Source organism: Aricia agestis, chromosome 10 (genome assembly GCF_905147365.1).
Source record: "Aricia agestis chromosome 10, ilAriAges1.1, whole genome shotgun sequence".
Classification (NCBI taxonomy): domain Eukaryota; kingdom Metazoa; phylum Arthropoda; class Insecta; order Lepidoptera; family Lycaenidae; genus Aricia; species Aricia agestis.
The window spans coordinates 2,046,485-2,064,386 of record NC_056415.1 but is presented as its reverse complement, the minus strand read 5'-3'; the positions used below and the strand labels follow the sequence as shown (position 1 = coordinate 2,064,386).

Here is a 17,902-nt window from a genome sequence, read left to right as displayed (position 1 = left end):
CGTTTTTTTTTGCGTAGTAATCTTTAATGTTTTTTATATTTTAATAGTAACTAAACCTTGATTGACCGATGATAACATCTAAATATAAATAAAAATTACTATGTTAAAGCACTTGAAGTCAATAGGCGTGATAGTTTTTCCGTAAAGTGTACCACAAAAGTGCTCAGGGTATGGGATTTTTTTTAATTATTTTCTTGCATATTGTGTCTGCTGGAAATCGTTTAAAATACCATAATCTACAATAGACAGCACATGTGCTATTTCATGATAATTTTCTTAGCTTTCAGAGCTAAGAAAATTATCATGAAATAGCACATGTCGGTCTGAAGTGGAAAGCGGTTATCTGCCGGTGTCAGTCGCACCGCAGTCGCCGCGAGGGCCGCACGCGCGCACTCCGTTGGTTTTTCGATATTCTTCATTTAAAATCATCAAAATCAGTACAGTAAAAATCACTCGATAAAATAAACCCAGTGTTGTTAAGTGTGTGTTGTGCACCACGTGTTATCAGGTATTAACTTATTAACTTACGAACGTTAAATTTTGAAATGCAAATTTTGTTTTTTATTTTTATTGTAGACTAATTAAAATATTAGGGTCACTTTCCTTGGGATTAATTATTTTAATTATGATTTACTCGTTCAAACGAAATTACTCGAAAGTTGAGATTATGATTTTTTACTTTTCCCAAATACTTAAATTGTGAACAATTTTTCCTTCCCTTCGGAAGGGGGAACTACTAGAGGTCCCATTTAAGGGGCCGAAAATAAAACTTACATTTTAAATGTAAACTTGGAGTTTAAGCATTTATGTTATCAACTGAACATAAAAAACTCTGTTAAAATAAATAAAACGCACATGACCTTACCGGCGCGCCGATAAAATTTAGCCGGTAGAGTCTTAGCTATTACGCGAAGAAAACTAGAAGTCGGCCTGTGAACTGAAATGTAATTTTATTAAAATTGTATTCAGTTTAAAGGTGACATTAAAATTCGCTTAGCATTTTATTGCCGGTGGTGTTTTCGTGATTTTTATAAAATTCACAACGCGAGCTGCTTTACGTAGAGACGCACACGTGTTTCTTCCAAAATTTATGCTAGCTCTGCAGGTACTAATTTAATGTAATAATCATTTTTAATTTGAAGTGATTATTATTTAATATGAATCTAGTCTTATTAGACGTAGGTAACTTAGGATGTAGATTGTAGGATTTTGACTGCAACACTTGGTTAATAAAATTACAGTTGTACTTCATATAGAAGTAGCCAAACAAAATATTTGTGTAGGTACATGACAACTATATACTATAGGTTCTTAAACTAGATGAAAATGATTTAGTTGATTTTGTTTTTGTGCCTTGTTAATTTTAAGTTAAAGATAATTATCTTTAACTTAAAATTAACATTTAACATTTTTAATAAACAAACATAGTCATTTTATGATGTTTAAACATCGTGCAGGTTTTAAATAGACATCGCAAATATCTGATAAGTAAACACTGTTAAACTTGTATGTACAGATCATTATACAAGAACCAAAAAAGATTATGTCTGCAAAATTTCTATTCCTATCTTGTTTCAAATCTCTTTTACTTTAAAACAGTTTTTAAAATCATTTAGATTTGGTAAAATAATTACTTACTTAATTTTACCAAAACTAAATGATTTTAAATGTCAACTGAATAAATGTCAACAGAAATAACTTAAATTTTAAGTTATTTGGCAAATCTATGCATTCAAAATTTTGTTCGCTATCACTCAAATTAAAACTAAAATAAATAAATTCCACTTATTATGTTCTACATGCAAAATGTGTACTTTGAATATAGAATTTATTTTTTTTAATGTCGAGGCGAGGAGAAATGTCATCGTCATCGAATCAGCTGTGAACGGTGGACTCGTTCAATTTAAATATTCCAAATAAAAGTGGGTCAGATGCCACAGATAATTAAAAACGTTCCAATAAAAAATATCCGATACTCTTAATTAAGCCTACAAAAACTTCAACCTTTGCCGAGAAAATACGAGTATCAATTCGAACGTGAGACTAAAAAAATATACGACTGAATATAGAACCTCCATTCTGGAAGATTGAAAAACGGTTTAGGTACTGTGCCCCCTAAAATAATAAGTATTTGGGTTAGGTACTATAGTTATTTATGACACAACTATTTCAATTGATATAAAAATATATTTTTTACAAACAAAAATACACTATTGGTTTATATTTGTTTACTTATATTTTTATTACATTATCTGTCAAATTCTTCATTAAGTTGAAGGTTAATCATAATTAAATGTCTCTGAGTACAGCGGTAAGGTCCTATTATAATGATAAGGTCTTGATCTAAGGATCCAGACTAGAATTATTTTATAACCATGAAATTTCATAAAATCGATTCGCTATCTTAACTGCAATCGATATAAATCGAGTCGGCATCGCCATCCCTAATCTGATAGGGATTTATCGTTATGAATACCTTTGTGTGGTTCGCGGAACCCGTGCATACTTGAGCTGGACGTAGGGTTGTCAGTAGTCAATTTCGTTAGTTATTTATTAGAAGTTTAATATACTACAGTCTACAAGAAAGCCTCAAGAAATATTAAACATTCATAAGATTTTCGATATAATACGAACATATTATTCTATATTATGTTGTAAGTTAGTAGCTATTTTCGTTAAATTTATTTTGTATTTGTGTAAAAATGCTTGTGTTGGCAGCCCTGGAGTCATGTGACTTCGCCGTAACTCGCCAACACCAAAACATGGTTCTGATTTATCGTTGCGATTGTTTTACTTGTGTTAATTGTTCTAAGTATTCGAATGCATTAAATTAAACATGATTTGCCTAGCTACAGAAGAGTGCCAGAGAATTCCCCTAGAATTTATATCATAAAAAACCTATAAGACTACGGGATTAAAGGATGGGTAAAGAGCATGTACTACAAACTAAGTCGAGACTTTTGCAAGATCTAGATAATATATAAGTCAACTTGAATTTCAAAATTTCGATAGCAAAGTTAGATATCAAGTAAATTTGACAGAATGCGTTGTTAAGTAAAACAATAATTGCTCTTGCGATGCAATGACCCAAATATTTGTGATGTCTAAATACGCCGTCAAATCGTATTTTCCCTGTTTATGTTCTTGGATACTATAGTTTCAATATCAAATGTTGAAAATCATTGCTCTTCTCATTTATAAGAGCCCCCTTAGACTGTAGACTTTTAGTCGGCCGATAATTTGATCGAAAGCTCAGTACGAAGATGTATGAAGGTGCGCACACTAAACGATTTGAATTGGCCGATAATAATGTACTGAAACGCCGATTTCGTCAAACTATCGGCCGACTAAAAGTCTGTAGTCTGCGGGGGCTCTAAGTTATAGTCCACAGAGGTACCGGAGAACTCTATGCACTACAAGTTATGCCGATTGCAATGAATGCGCGCACGCAACAATTCGCAATCACGGAGCGGCGGGCGGCGGCTTTGAACACTTGTGACTGTGACGCGGTCTGATCGATGATGAGAAACGTCACTCAAATTAAGAACCACTTAAGTCAGTTCCTTGTGCTACGGCAAGCAGAGATAGCGCAAGATGCGTTATGTCAAGTAGCGTAGTTTCTCAGTAAGCAGCAAAAGAATTTTTGACATTAAATTCTGTATAATTGTTTTTATGCATCGCCAAGTTCTGCCTTATTACAGTGTGAACAGACCTCTAATCAATCGGCGTGTAAAATTGAGAAAAAAGTCGGCCAGACTAACAGATCAAAATATCTTTTTAAAATGTTTGTTCGCATTGTTTTGTCTTTACGAGTACCTAGGTAGAGCTATATGAATTTTTAACTTTGCGCAGTTTTAAACCGACTTTATGCAGGTATAAATTTTAACCAAGAACTAAAAGCGAGTTCATAAACCACTAGTGTTCTCGAGTTCAAAACAGACTGTCAGTTAAATTTAGTAGTTAAGTTCGCGGTTAAGTTTACGGTTTGTTTAGACAAAGAACTTCCTAATTCTTTATTTTACAGCCAAACTTTAATGCATTCATTAATGTCTGGAGAAACTATTAAAATGGTAGAAATAATTTATAGAAAAAGTTCAATGTAGAGATTTTGAAGCGCGAAACTCAAATATTATTTTACAGTTAAACATTTTTTTGTTGATATTATACAAATGAAAATGGTTTCTTTGCATTCAAAGTAATCTAAAAGTAATGGGCCAATTTTTAACGATTTAACAAGCAGATAAAGAAAGAGTATATCTATAATATAAAAATGAGTCGCTGAATGCGTTGCTAAGCGCAAAACTCGAGAACGGTTGGACCGATTTCGCTAATTCTTTTTTTAAAATATTCCTTGAAGTACGAGGATGGTTCTTACGGAGAGAAAAATTCAAAAAAAAAATTCCTGAAAAAGTCTAAAAACAACACTTTTCTATACTCCCATATACTTAAAAGTCAAATATATAAAAATGGATTTTCAATTATGTTAGTAACGCTAAAACTCGAAAACGGCTGAACGGGTTGGGCTAATTTTAGTCTTAAAATATTCGTAGAAGTCCAGGGAAGGTTTTAAAGTGACACGAAGTTCACCGGGACAGCTAGTTATATAATATTTTTATCGTAGAAAAAATTAATGTAAGTACCTTCTGTAGCTGCAGGTAAAGTTACGAAATTATGCTGTTAACAACAGAAAAACAATTTTTAAAATTTTGCTGACGTTCGCTCTGATTATATTATAATATTATATTCTTTGGTCAATGACCAAAATATAAGTCAAAGTCCATTTGGAGATGTGCAATATTGCAATAATTAACTTTCTCGGTAAGAATTAATAACAATAACATTCTTGTTATGCAATCTTCTGAACTTTAAGTGCCGATATTGCACTTATCTATTAAATTTTTTGTGACTCTATGTAGAGTCAGCATGAAAATTTAATTATTTGTTTTAAACGTCATACATTTTGAAGCCAACTACGTAGGAATTTTCTTGTTGAAACTGAAAACTTTTGTAGTGAAATTACGAATAAGTAATATCTCTCAACTCTGATTTTCATAAACATTTAAAGTTTGAACAAAATTTATGTCAGTGTATCACAATAATTCACAGCCCCGTATATGAGAGAAAATATAAATCTCCAGTTATTACGATACATGAACAGGTATGAACTCTATGTAGTAGGTATGTCGCCTGCGTTTATTATTAGTACTATGTATATATTTAAAATACCGCGTTATATTTTAGCTGATGTAATACTATCATATATATAGGATAATATCATAATATTAATACGCGAGAGAAACACTTTGTAATCCTTTTTACGAAAAATGGGGAAACGTAGGTGAATGAAATTTCGCACAGTTATAATTTATATGGTGAAGGAGTTATACATCGAGCTAATATTATTTTGAAATTATGCTTTTACCATATTTGTTTATAACAAACTAGCTGTTGCCCGCAACTTCGTCCGCGTGAATGTATGGTATTAAAATCGAGATTTAGAAAATTGAACACCCATCTACGACTATTTTATTTGGATCTATATTACACACGAAATTTTTAATTTACATCAAAGACCCAGGAAACTTGAACCTCAGATACTTATCGTTTTGAAAAATCCTTTCTTCAAAGACCGCTTGGCGTAGACAGGAGATGGGGGCCACAGGACAGCGGAAAGGAGCATGTGACGGAGATAGATGATAGACTTCAGAAGATGGGATTTAATGTAGGCATCTATCCCTCTTTGACCTACCTCTTATTCTCAGATTCATAATCTACAATTAAACCACAATATCGAGGAGTTTCTTCAATTCCATTACTTCTCAAGTCACCGTTTTTAGGGTTCCGTACCCAAAGGGTAAAAACGGCCAGGACTCTATTACTAAGACTTCGTTATCTGTCCGTCTCTCTGTCTCCAGGCTGAGTCTCAAGAACCGTTATAGCTAGAGTTCTGAAATTTTTACAGATTGTGTATATCTGTTGCCGCTATAACAAAAAATACTGAAAACAAAATAAAATCAATATTTAAGGGTGGCTCCCATACAACAAACATGATTTTTTTGATCAATAATGACAACAGGCAGACAACTGAAATTTTCACAGAATCCTTAATTATATGTGTACTTTAATAATTAATAATAAAATTAGAATGTAATTAAAATTTAAGGGGGGCTCCCATACAAAAACACAACTTTTGGCCTATAACGGTACGGAACCCTTCGTGCACGAGTCCGACTCACACTTGGCCGATTTTATTGTAAACATGGTATCAAATTCCGGCAATCTATACAACAAAAAATAATTTTGAAAACCTGACCACAAACAGCAAAGTAAACATTAACTCCTCCTTTTTTGAAAGTCGGTTAAAAAAAAGTATCTAAGATGTTGACCAGGGATGTAAGGTATCATCATGCCAAATTTCATTGAAATCGGTCCAGCGGATTCAGAGATTAGCCTGTACAAACAGACAGAGAAACAAAAAATTAAAAAACAGTTAAAATGTGTTCTATTACTCTTCTACTATACCCTGACTGGTTGTTTCAAGTTTATTTTCAATGTACAAAAATTTTACCTCTACGATTTTATTATAAGTAATAGATAATAGATTAAACACACTACAACACACACACTAGAAATAATTTTGATTGACAAGCCTATACACACGAATTGTACTCTAAACTTTTATTTATGGTTGAAGTCCGTTGTCAAATTGAAATAAACGGCTAATTGCGAGTTGGACTTGCGCACGAGGGTTCCGTACCGTCATAGAGCAAAAATAGGTCGAAAATTGTGTTTTTTGTATGGGAGCCCCCCTTAAATTTTTATTTTATTTTATTATTATTATTTAACCTTAACCTATTTACCTTTGTGAAAATATCAAGTGTCTACCTTTTTTTTTTCAAGATGGGAAATGCGCTTAAGCATGCCCAGCGGCACTGGGAAAGAACCACCGGGGTATGTGGGACTCGCTACGGCCGAGAAGATGCTGCCAATATTGATATAGAGCAAAAATGCCAAAAAAATGAAGTTCGTTGTGTGGGAGCCCCCCCTATAATATTTGATTTATTTTGTTTTTAGTATTTGTTGTATAACAACAAATACTAAAAACAAAATAAACAAGTAATCTTTGAAAATTTCGGCAACAGAAATACGTAATCTGTGAAAATTTCAACTCTCTAGCTATCACCGTTTTTCAGATACAGCTTGGAGACAGACAGACGGACAGACAGACATCGAAGTCTTAGTAATAGGGTACGGAACCCTAAAAAGATTTAGTTTATTTATTGAATCTTAAATACTGTTAGATGAGTGTTAGACAATAATAATTATTACACGGCCAGTCTGTCATCATTTGACTTTATTAATCTGAGACTGTCGCAGGAATTATGTCTAAAAAGTAATAAAGTCAATTTTTTGACAATAGAATTTCAATAGAAAAGCGTTGTTAGAAACTTATAATTTATTTTTTTATCTGAGGTCGAATTTCGACCATTGGGCGATCTCTAGTTTAAGTATATTAATAAACATTTCACCAATCAGGACCACTTCACTGAATTCTCCGGGTGTCACAAGTGTCACAATATGACACGACTTCAATTCGTGACACAATTCGAGACGTCTTCAATTGTGACAACTGACGGTGCATATTTAGAGCATTGAACGCGTCAGATTTGTGTCACTCGCTTATGTAAGTTTCGCGCATTCATTAACATTTTAATATATTGACTTATGAGACGTGTACTTAAGTGTTACGAGTAACCATAAAGTTAATATACCTAGCGGAATAGAGAAACAAAGGCCTGAGCAAGAGAGATGTCACTATCAGTAACACTGCGTGGTAAAAATAGACGTGTGATACATGACAGCAGCACTCTTTTTTTGACGTCCAGTCGGCACGTGCCGCACGTTGACAATTTCATCTCATAGAATTCATGTTCAATCATGCTTGTGTAAGTGTATACGTACACATATTTTTACACACAGATAAAACCAATTTCGGTTTCGTTTGACAGTTCGAGAGTGTTGCTCTATTCCGCTAGGTATTTTAACTTTATGGTGTTAACATAGTGCGTAATCTTCTAAGTATCAATAAATAGATTTCCACATCGTAGCAGCTACTTTCTGTCACCGAGTAAAAATATTTGCGACTCTATTTAAACAATCCAGATTGCTAACATACTCTTTCTCTGTGGATCTTGCCCACTGTTGCTGGGGCTAGAAGACCTATTTTTAACCGTAACAGGAGGGGGTTTAGGTTAATTGTATATTTTTGTATGTATCGTCATTGGTCACACTATTCATGCAGTAGGCTGAATTTAATTTTTATCCAAGTAAAGAGGAATACAACAAACAGCTTTACAATACAGATTTTCTATATCATTGCTCAAAATATATCTCTAAACGCCACATTAATCTTTTAATTCAGAGAAATGATACATCACAGATTTACACGGTCGAAAAGACCCCGTAATCGAATGACACAGCTTGGAAGGGTTAGTAGTACAAATGTGTAATAGTCACAGCTTGGAAGGGTTAGTAGTACAAATGTGTAATAGTAACCCTAAAGTACACGCGTCCGGTGAAATGGGTCATTCCGACCCGTCCGGCTAATTGATTTATGACTCGTATTTATATTTAACGGACTTTTTGAGCACAAACGGGACGGAACATTTGATGCGGGATCAAACGGAGTGTATTTACGTTTCATCACAGTTTCATTGACGAAAGTGAAAACCCACAGAAAAGATTAATGTTGGGTTGAAGATAGCTATAGTATGCGCGATGTTTTTGTATTTGGCTTCTGGGTTTATCAAAGAAATAGCCAAAGTCAATGATTCTATTATTGCAAATAAAAAATTATAATAAATATTATGTTTTGACTAAAATAATGATGAATTGACGATAGACCTGTCCTCACTGGAAAAACCAAATTGTTATTTTTTTTAAGTGGTTAAGTTTAGTAACTACTTAATATCATTATTAATTAGTATCAATTAAAGCACTTAATAATTATTATTACAATGGATCATTGTTCCATTATTATTTATTGTACTGATACTCAACTAGTCTAGTAACTCAATGACTATGTTTTGACTTTTGACGTATTGCGGTCTATGAACACATTGATCAATTAGTTTTTAGGGTTCCCAAAGGTTAAAAACGGGACCCTATTACTAAGACTTTGATGTCTATCTGTCCGTCTGTCTGTCCGTCTATCTGTCTCCAGGCTGTATCTCATAAGAACGGCTATAGCTAGATTTCTGAAATTTTCACAGAATGTGTACATCTATTGCCGCTATAACAACAAATAATAAAAACAAATTAAATTTATTTTTAAAAGGGGCTCCCATACAACAAACGTGATTTTTTTTTATATTTTTTTGCTCGATATCAATAATGACTATAGCTAAGCACTTGAAATTTTTACAAAATCCTTAATTATATTCGTAGATCGTTATCAATTATTGATAATAAAATTAAAAGAAAATAAATATTTGCGGGGGGCTCTCATACAAAAATCACATTTTTGGCTATTTTTGCTCTATAATGGTACGAGTCCGACTCGCACTTGGCCCATTATTCTAAATTTAAGGAATAGTACACACAGGAAGCACTTTTTAACTGTAATTTAAATTATATGTGCTAAAATAGAAGTAAGAACTTTTTAAAAAGTCTTTTTTTTTTGTCTATGATATTTTCTGTTACTTTGAATGCGTTGTGTTATCTATATAACAAAAATATTTTTAGCGACGATATTGTGTCTTTCGTTGCATTGCAATTTGCACCTGATAACAGATAACAGTGATATAACAGTAACGATAACTTATCCGACACATAAACACGCGATAAACTGCGCTGTCGACGCGTGCGCAGTTTTTGCACCAATTAGCGGTACATTTTACTCGCTTCATTTAGCTAATGATAGACTAATTGCATAATGATTGAGTTATTCTATGCGCTTGAGTAAACTATTGACTATTGAGTAGTATTAAAGTATTTTATAGTATTAAGTGAACTTTTCTGATATCTTAGATTGCCAATAAGGTAAGTATTCAGTATACTTTACACTTTAAGGCCCGCTTGCACAAAATATATTTCTTGATCTTGTGTTAAACTAGCATGTTTTGCCTTTACATGTATGACACCTGACCAACCAATTTAAAACGTTATGTTGCACTTTGATACACAAAATGCGCGCAATTTTGACAATGGAGGTTATAAAAGCATCTAATACGATTAGTAAACGGATACAATGCACATTGCGTCTTTTGTTAGTGCCACTAATGTGACACGTTGCACGAATGTCCCAAATGCCCAAATCCAGCTGTTGACACGCGAGCAAACACATAATCCAGCTGTTGATGAAATCATGACGTCACGGCGCGGTGTGTATCATTGATCTAAGAATATACTGGACCTGCCCTATTCTCTGAAATGAAGACAATGTTTTGGCTAATTATGTTAAAACGGTTACCGAGTTACGGTGTGGGCTACGAATGCTACGATCTTATCAGAAAAGCGAAAGAATCAAAGATGAGTGAGTCAAAAATGATCAAAGTGAGAATGGTTTCTACAGCTTAACACACACTCTCAAACGATATTGCGTCGATCGAAAATTGGTTAAAATCCGTCGCCAAAAATGGCGGAACTGACTTGAAAAAAGCTTTGCAGCAACAACAAAAATATTGCCGTCTCTTTTGTTACTGTCAATTACTTATTTTATAATAGATAGAGTAGAGAAATTATTCATTCTAGCACTATAATTAACAATCGAATTATTACGGCATCTCTATTTTATATCTTAATTCATAATTGTGTGTGCACCATGCCTTATGCGCGTGCGCCAGGCGTCACACGCCGCGCCGTGCTGACAGATGGTTTTTTTCTATCGCCCCGTAAATGAGGCGATCATTCATCGGCTTATGAATGGACGTAGTAATGCATTTTGGTGCTAATACGATTACCGCTGCGTTTTTGTTACTATTAGTTATTACTATTAATGGATAGTTTAGTAGGGTATTGTAGTAATTGTATCCATACTAATATTATAAATGCGAAAGTGTGTCTGTCTGTCTGTTACCTCACACCCAAACCACTGAACCGCTTTTGCTAATATTTGGCATGAAGATACTTTGAGTCCAAGGAAAGGACATGGGATACTTTTAATCACAGAAAAATGGTACGGCTTCCGCGCGATAAATGGCGAATGGCAATAAACGAATTTTGCCGCAACGGAGTATCAGGCATCATCTAGTCTATATTACATATTTAAAGATAGTTTCTGAAGGTATGCCTAAAATTGCTTCGTACTGTATTAAACGAAATAAAATATAATATTTCCAACATCGTATTCCATGGCAACATACAGCCTAAAATTTCGTACTTTGCACGTAAAATGGTCGCACGTGCAGATTTTTTGCGAGGCAGCAAGTTTGATTTATGAATCATCATTTGTCACAGATATTTATAAAAACGCGAAAAAGTATACGAGTACATGAAAAAAATGTTAGAACCAGACTAATTGGTACAAATTACAATGGTATATACTCCACTCGGGCTAACTTGTCGCTAGCGGTCGTCGACTCCCTGTCAAAACCTTGTCATTTTCCATATAAACCGCGATTGACAATGAAGTGTCAGATATATATATCTGATGGATCACCTGATGGAAAGCAACTTCCGTCGCCCATGGACACTCGCATGAATAGGGGAGAGTAGAGAAGGGAAGAGAATAGGGGAGGGTAGGGAAGGGAATAGGGTAGGGGATTAGGCCCCCGGTAAACTCACTCACTCGGCGAAACACAGCGCAAGCTCTGTTTCACGCCGGTTTTCTGTGAGAACGTGGTATTTCTCCGGTCGAGCCGGCCCATTCGTGCCGAAGCATGGCTCTCCCACGTCTAAAAATTATGATTATATTGTCAATCGTGGTTTTATATGGAAAATGACAAGATTTTGACAGGGAGTCAATGACCGCTAGCGACTAGTTAGCCCGAGACGCCCGAGTGCAGTATAGTAAGCTATAAATATTGAAACCGAGATGACGCGAACGTGACGCCCGTTCATCGCGCGGGTACAGTACATTTTTCCGGGATAAAAAGTATCCTATGCCCTTTCCCGGGACTAAGCAAAATCGGTTCAGTAGTTTGGGCGTGAAGAGGTAACAGTCAGACAGACAGACACAATTTCGCATTTGTTATATTAGTATGGACGTCGGATATGAAAGTCGTATTATTTTAATAGATAACAAATGCTTCAAATGATTTATTATTATCGTGCTGTTAAACAATCATAATAAATTATGAATGAACTAGTTATTGGATAATTTGTTAACTGTTATCTAAACATCGATGATTGGACTTAATTCATGTTGTTTACAATGTATAAACAACTAATTGTCGCTGTATATGACGACATAGAAAATCTATAAGTCGAGTAATTATTTATTAATATACTAGCTGTCCCGGCAAACGTTGCTTTGCCATAATATAAAGTATTTGTACCATATTATTTTATTGAATTGACTAAATAAGTATGTTACCATGGCAACGTCCATCGCTATCCCGTGGCACGAACTTAATAATAATATACTATTATTTATTCAACAAATGCACTTATCAATATAAAAAGTACCCAGTAGCCGATTCTCAGTCCTACTGAACATGCATATAAAATTTGGTAAAAATCAGTAAAGCCGTTTCGGAGGAGTACGGTAACTAACACTGTGACACGAGAATTTTATATAGGTATAAGATATATATTATCTTTTGACATTAAATGTTGACAAGTTGGGTGCACAACTTCATCTGCAGTTTATAAACGGAAACTCTACATTTTTTTTTTTATGAAACAAGGGGACAAACGAGCAAACGGGTCAATTTCAGGAGTAAAATATTCTATTTTACTTTACCAGAATAATTAAAAGTTTATTATCAATAATTTTATCCAAACCGGTTCAGCGGTTTAAGCGCAAATGGTTAATAAACTGATATTTTAAATTTCAAAGTGTGAAACTTTGGAATTAACATAATATTTAAATTGAAGTTTAAATAAATCATACTTCCAATCAAATATGTTAAATTTACTTATTTTATGGACACTTAGCACATTGTCTGAATAACGACTAACACCCTATTCAATTTTAATTTTATTTATATTGTAGTAGATGTGATTGGACCTTATTAGCTTCAAATAAGGGGACGTCCCATCGCCACCCATTCAGTAATATCAACGAGCAACAATAATTTCAATTCCCTTCACTTCAGTTCACACGACGTAAATCAATTACAGCTGTCCACAATATCACATTTTTTCAAATACCACCCTACACTCCAATATAAACTCAATGTTCTACTTATAAAGTTTATTTTAGTTTAAAGTTTGTCGCTAATAAAATTAATGCATTAACTCCCTTTGAAGTCACGTTAACAATCAGAACTTGTCTCGTTAGCGTCTTGATGTGTGCAGTGTGTCGATCGTCTGAACTAATTCTTTGACAATCCTCAGTATTGTGTCAAATATTGTCAATTAAATGAAACATAGTCAACTATAAAGGTTACTTTCCGATCCACGCGGCACGCGACCGCGACCAGCAAAATTCAAATAAAATGCCAATTTATGACCTAGGCCATAGGCTAGGTTTCATTTTGCTCTACGCCACTACATAGCAGCGGCGGCAAGGGTCGCTAGACCAGTTTCGATAGAAAATGTAACCTACAGCCTATTTCATAAAGTGTCATATTATTTGCATTTTTATCGGTCGCGGACTCGCGGTCGCCTGCCACGAGGATCGGAAGGTCACCTTAAGCCACCACATAAAGGTTCGCGATCTACCAATAAGGATGCATCTTATTACTGATGGACCAATAGGTGCCGCCAAGCACGTATCCTTCCCTTTTACTCCTTGCCCCACCAAAGAGACCAAAAAAAAATTGAACTTTTCGCCTTCCTTTATCATTTTCCTGAGTTATCAAAGTTTGACTTATGTGCGATCTATACATATTCGGCAGTGGGCAGCGGTAGGGTTAAAGACTGAAATAACAGAAGGTCGAACATTATTATTATTTATTATATAGTGATAATACATAATCGTGACATCACGTCGTATAATATATCGTTAGGTACATTAAAATTTTAGTGCTTACCTCCTACACTTGTCATGTCAGAAATTATAGAATTAGCCTTGCCAATTGCCACAAAAATGATTTCTAGTTGGTAACTTAAAAGTGATAAAATTTAGTATAAATGTATTTTTTACATAATATGAAGTTTACTTTCCACTTTTTTTACTCTCAACCATCGAGTTTACATTTTTGAAGAATTTTTGAAGAATGCTAATTTGAAGAATATTTCCACACTAATATTTTAAATGAAAAAGTGTGTCCGTCTGTCTGTCTGTTACCTCTACACGCCCAAACCACTGAACCGTTTTTGCTATTTGTTATGGAGATACTTTTAGTCCCGGCCCCTCTTGAAAGAACATAATATGATACTTTTTATCCCGAAATAGTGTAAGGTTACCGCCCGTTAAACGAATTTTGGCGCAACGGAGTTGCGGGCGTCATCTTGTTATTAATATAATGTATATATATTGTATATCTTAAAAACTATTATATGGTATGCTAAGGTCTTCAACCTAATGTAACACGATATTATGCAAGTGTCCCTTTTGCAAGTCAAAGTTTGCAGAAGTGTGACGTCACATGTCAACAGTCGTGACTAATCATTTATCACTCAGTGACATAAATATTATGTAGGTGATTTAAATATGACTATGCACCAACAGCACCTTACCTGTTGGTGCATGACTTTTCACAACCAAATTAAACTAGTTTTTATGAAAGTCGGTAAAGATAAATAGTAATTAACTGAGTATTTGCAAAGAAACTCCTTTATCAGTTCTTTCAAAAGCAACGTAATTCTGGCAAAATCAAAATATACGGTTCCCAAGCGAATTTCGGAGTGCGGGCCATTATATTTAGAGTTATTAATTATTATAAACTTACTTTAGAAAGTAAATTGTTCGCAAATCTCTGAAACTTCAGTTTCTGTCCTTATCAAGTCTTTTTGATAGGGTAACATAAAAGTCTTTCACATCGACCCGAAAAGGAAATAGATAATGAAATGTGAACAAACGCAGGTTACTACCTCATTAAGAATGTCTTTGATGTGGTTAGTGGTTGTTGTTACAGGAATTCGATAGAAGAAACTATGTTTTGTGTTAAGAAAAAAAGAACGACTCTTTGAATGTTATTTTAAAATTAGAACTATAAAGTTGTCTTTGAATGTTCAAGGATTATGATGTTAAACACATAAATAAAGAACTTACAATAGTTTTTAATTTAAAAAATCAGAGTCTTCAATTACAAGACTCTATCTTGTACGTCAGTAGTAGTTTTCATGTTGCTGACAAATTATTGTAACTTCTGCATAACTGCAGGGTAAAAATGGTCGCTTTAGAGAATCATTATTATGATTCTCCAAACTATGAATTATAATATGATCCATTTTTTTTTATCACAAAAATATGGCCACTCTGCTTGCAATTTGCTAGTAATTCGTACTAATTTGACATTTGTCAGTTTGACAGTTTTGACAATTCTTTGCTGAATTGATTGAGAGGAATTGCTAAATGTGACCATTTTCGCCCCGTTGCACAAAAAGCTTTTAAAACCCATTATTATCTACATGATGTATGGTTATGGAATACAAGATGTTGTCCGAAACATCATTGCGGCAACATTTGTTCATCGCATGGAATCTGTACTTTTTTTCATAAAAGAATAACATCCTATGTTCCATTCCAGGACTCTACACCCGTTACCCCATACTGTATCATCAAAATCGATTCATAAGTTTAATAAAAAATTAACAGACAGACACACTATCGCAATAATTATTGTCATAATATATAAGTAGGTAGATACTAGTAAAGACTAGTGCACATCTATAATCAAGTGTTATAGAGAAAGATTAAGCCAGAACAAACTTTAAATCAGGATACAAAAGTCAAGTTAAAGCCAAAGTAAACTAAGTTTAAACAGGAAGGAGATGCTATCTTATATTTTGTGTTCTAACAGTGGCTTGTCCTTCGTTATGCAATTAAAAGGATTATAAAAGACGCAACGAAAAATGTTCTCGTGTTTCAACGATAACTAACTAAAATATCTATCCTACATTTCATTAAAGAGTAAAGACACATTTGATTCTGGGGTAGATTATTTAAAAAAAACGTATTTAAAATCACCATCGTTCTTTACAACTTGGAAGCAAGCTTAGGTTATAGGAATATTATTTTGTGTGCAAATACAAAGTACATAAGTCTATAGGGGTGTCGATTCCTTCGTTTTTAAAATTATGGCAAAAAAGTGACAACGTTAAGAAATAACGTTTAAATATTATATTTGCCTAGTTTGACCATTTTTATAGATCTTGTATCATTAATCATTATTAATTATTTTTGGTAGAGTAGAGTTAGTTACACAATGTCAAATTGCAGTACAATATTTTTTAATTTTAAGTAGTTTTGTGCATATTTTAACGTTGTGTACGTTAAAATATGTTGTTACGTACTTAGTATAACAGCTATTTAGTAATTTGTTTCAAAACGTAGTATTTGACAACCCTTACCTTTATTAACATTTACCATAATATTTCGTCGTACGCGATTCATATTATGCGTGTGATTAGTTTCCCACACAACGACATATTGTATGCGTGTGATTAGTTTCCCACACAACGACATATTGTATTCGAATATTCGATTTTACGGTTTGAGCCTTAGTTACGCAATATTAAGATATTCGCAATATATCGGCCCATTTAATAACACGCCTATATTTATGTTTATGGCTAACAGCCCACGGCGTGCATTTTAATAATATTGTAAGCTTTGTATAAATAGCGATTAAGAATAGGGATATCAGAAATATGCTTCTTATTATATTTCTACAGAGTCGTAGAGTTGTTTGATAATAAAATTTATCACTTAATCCTTCGATCATGGATTCTTGGAAATATATTGTTATTTTATTGTGTCTCGCTCACCGGTGAGCTTATGGGGCTTGATGGGTTAATCTTAAATATGTATGGTGAAGACACTTGATTACTCAGTAATTACTCATAGTAATACTAGTGCCACTATAAGTAGTAATTACCTTAAAAAATAACTTGCTAGTGGCAACCCTAACTGCAGGTGTGTCCGAGGTCGCGACATTGTGGGCATGGCGGCCGTCTGCGCATCCCCGACGCCGCGCCGCGCCGGGTGAGATCACACGAAATTTTTGAGAAAGTTCGTGTGGTGTATGGCATAAGCGAAGGGTTATTAGTTATTACTGATATTTCTTATCACACGAAAAGCGTCCGGGGCCTAGTAAGAAGAAAGTGCATGTTCGATCCCGGGTGGAGGCTGTGGCTGTCTGCTTGGGCAACTGGAGGACATTTAGAAATCTTGTCCCAGGGGCCAGGCACTATGAGATTTTGAAGAGTGGGTTCTTCGCTCTGAAAATAATGTATAAATCATGAACGGACGCAAACGGCCTTGTTTATCACACTAAAACATGGCTGAAAATAGCTTACTTTTTTGGAAGCCAGTGAAAAATGCGAAAGTTTAAAAAGAGTGTGACTGTTACTTCTTCACAGAAAAACTTTAGAATAGAACTGATTAGAATCTTTGGAACGATTATTGTTTACACTCTGGATTAACGCATTTGATACTTTTTATCCCGAAATACACTGCTTCTGGGACATTGTAGAACTGTACTCTTAGATACTTCTAAGAGTAGTTCAGGACGTGAAAAACCAACACATCAATCTATTATAATGTTAATATAATTGCTACTTACAATAATATACTGAATATTAAACTGTAATAGTCAATAACTGTCAGGAACATAGGATGCAGGACTGG

General features: G+C 34.1%; 1 protein-coding gene across 1 annotated transcript in view; it reads left to right on the top strand.

Annotated features, from left to right (window-relative positions):
• Positions 1-344: 344 nt before the first annotated feature.
• Positions 345-17,902, top strand: part of LOC121730900 — a 143,110-nt gene continuing 125,552 nt past the window's right edge. The window contains exon 1 of the mRNA XM_042120106.1: positions 345-508. The gene's annotated coding sequence lies outside the window, so the exon portion shown is untranslated. The remainder of the gene's footprint in view (positions 509-17,902) is intronic.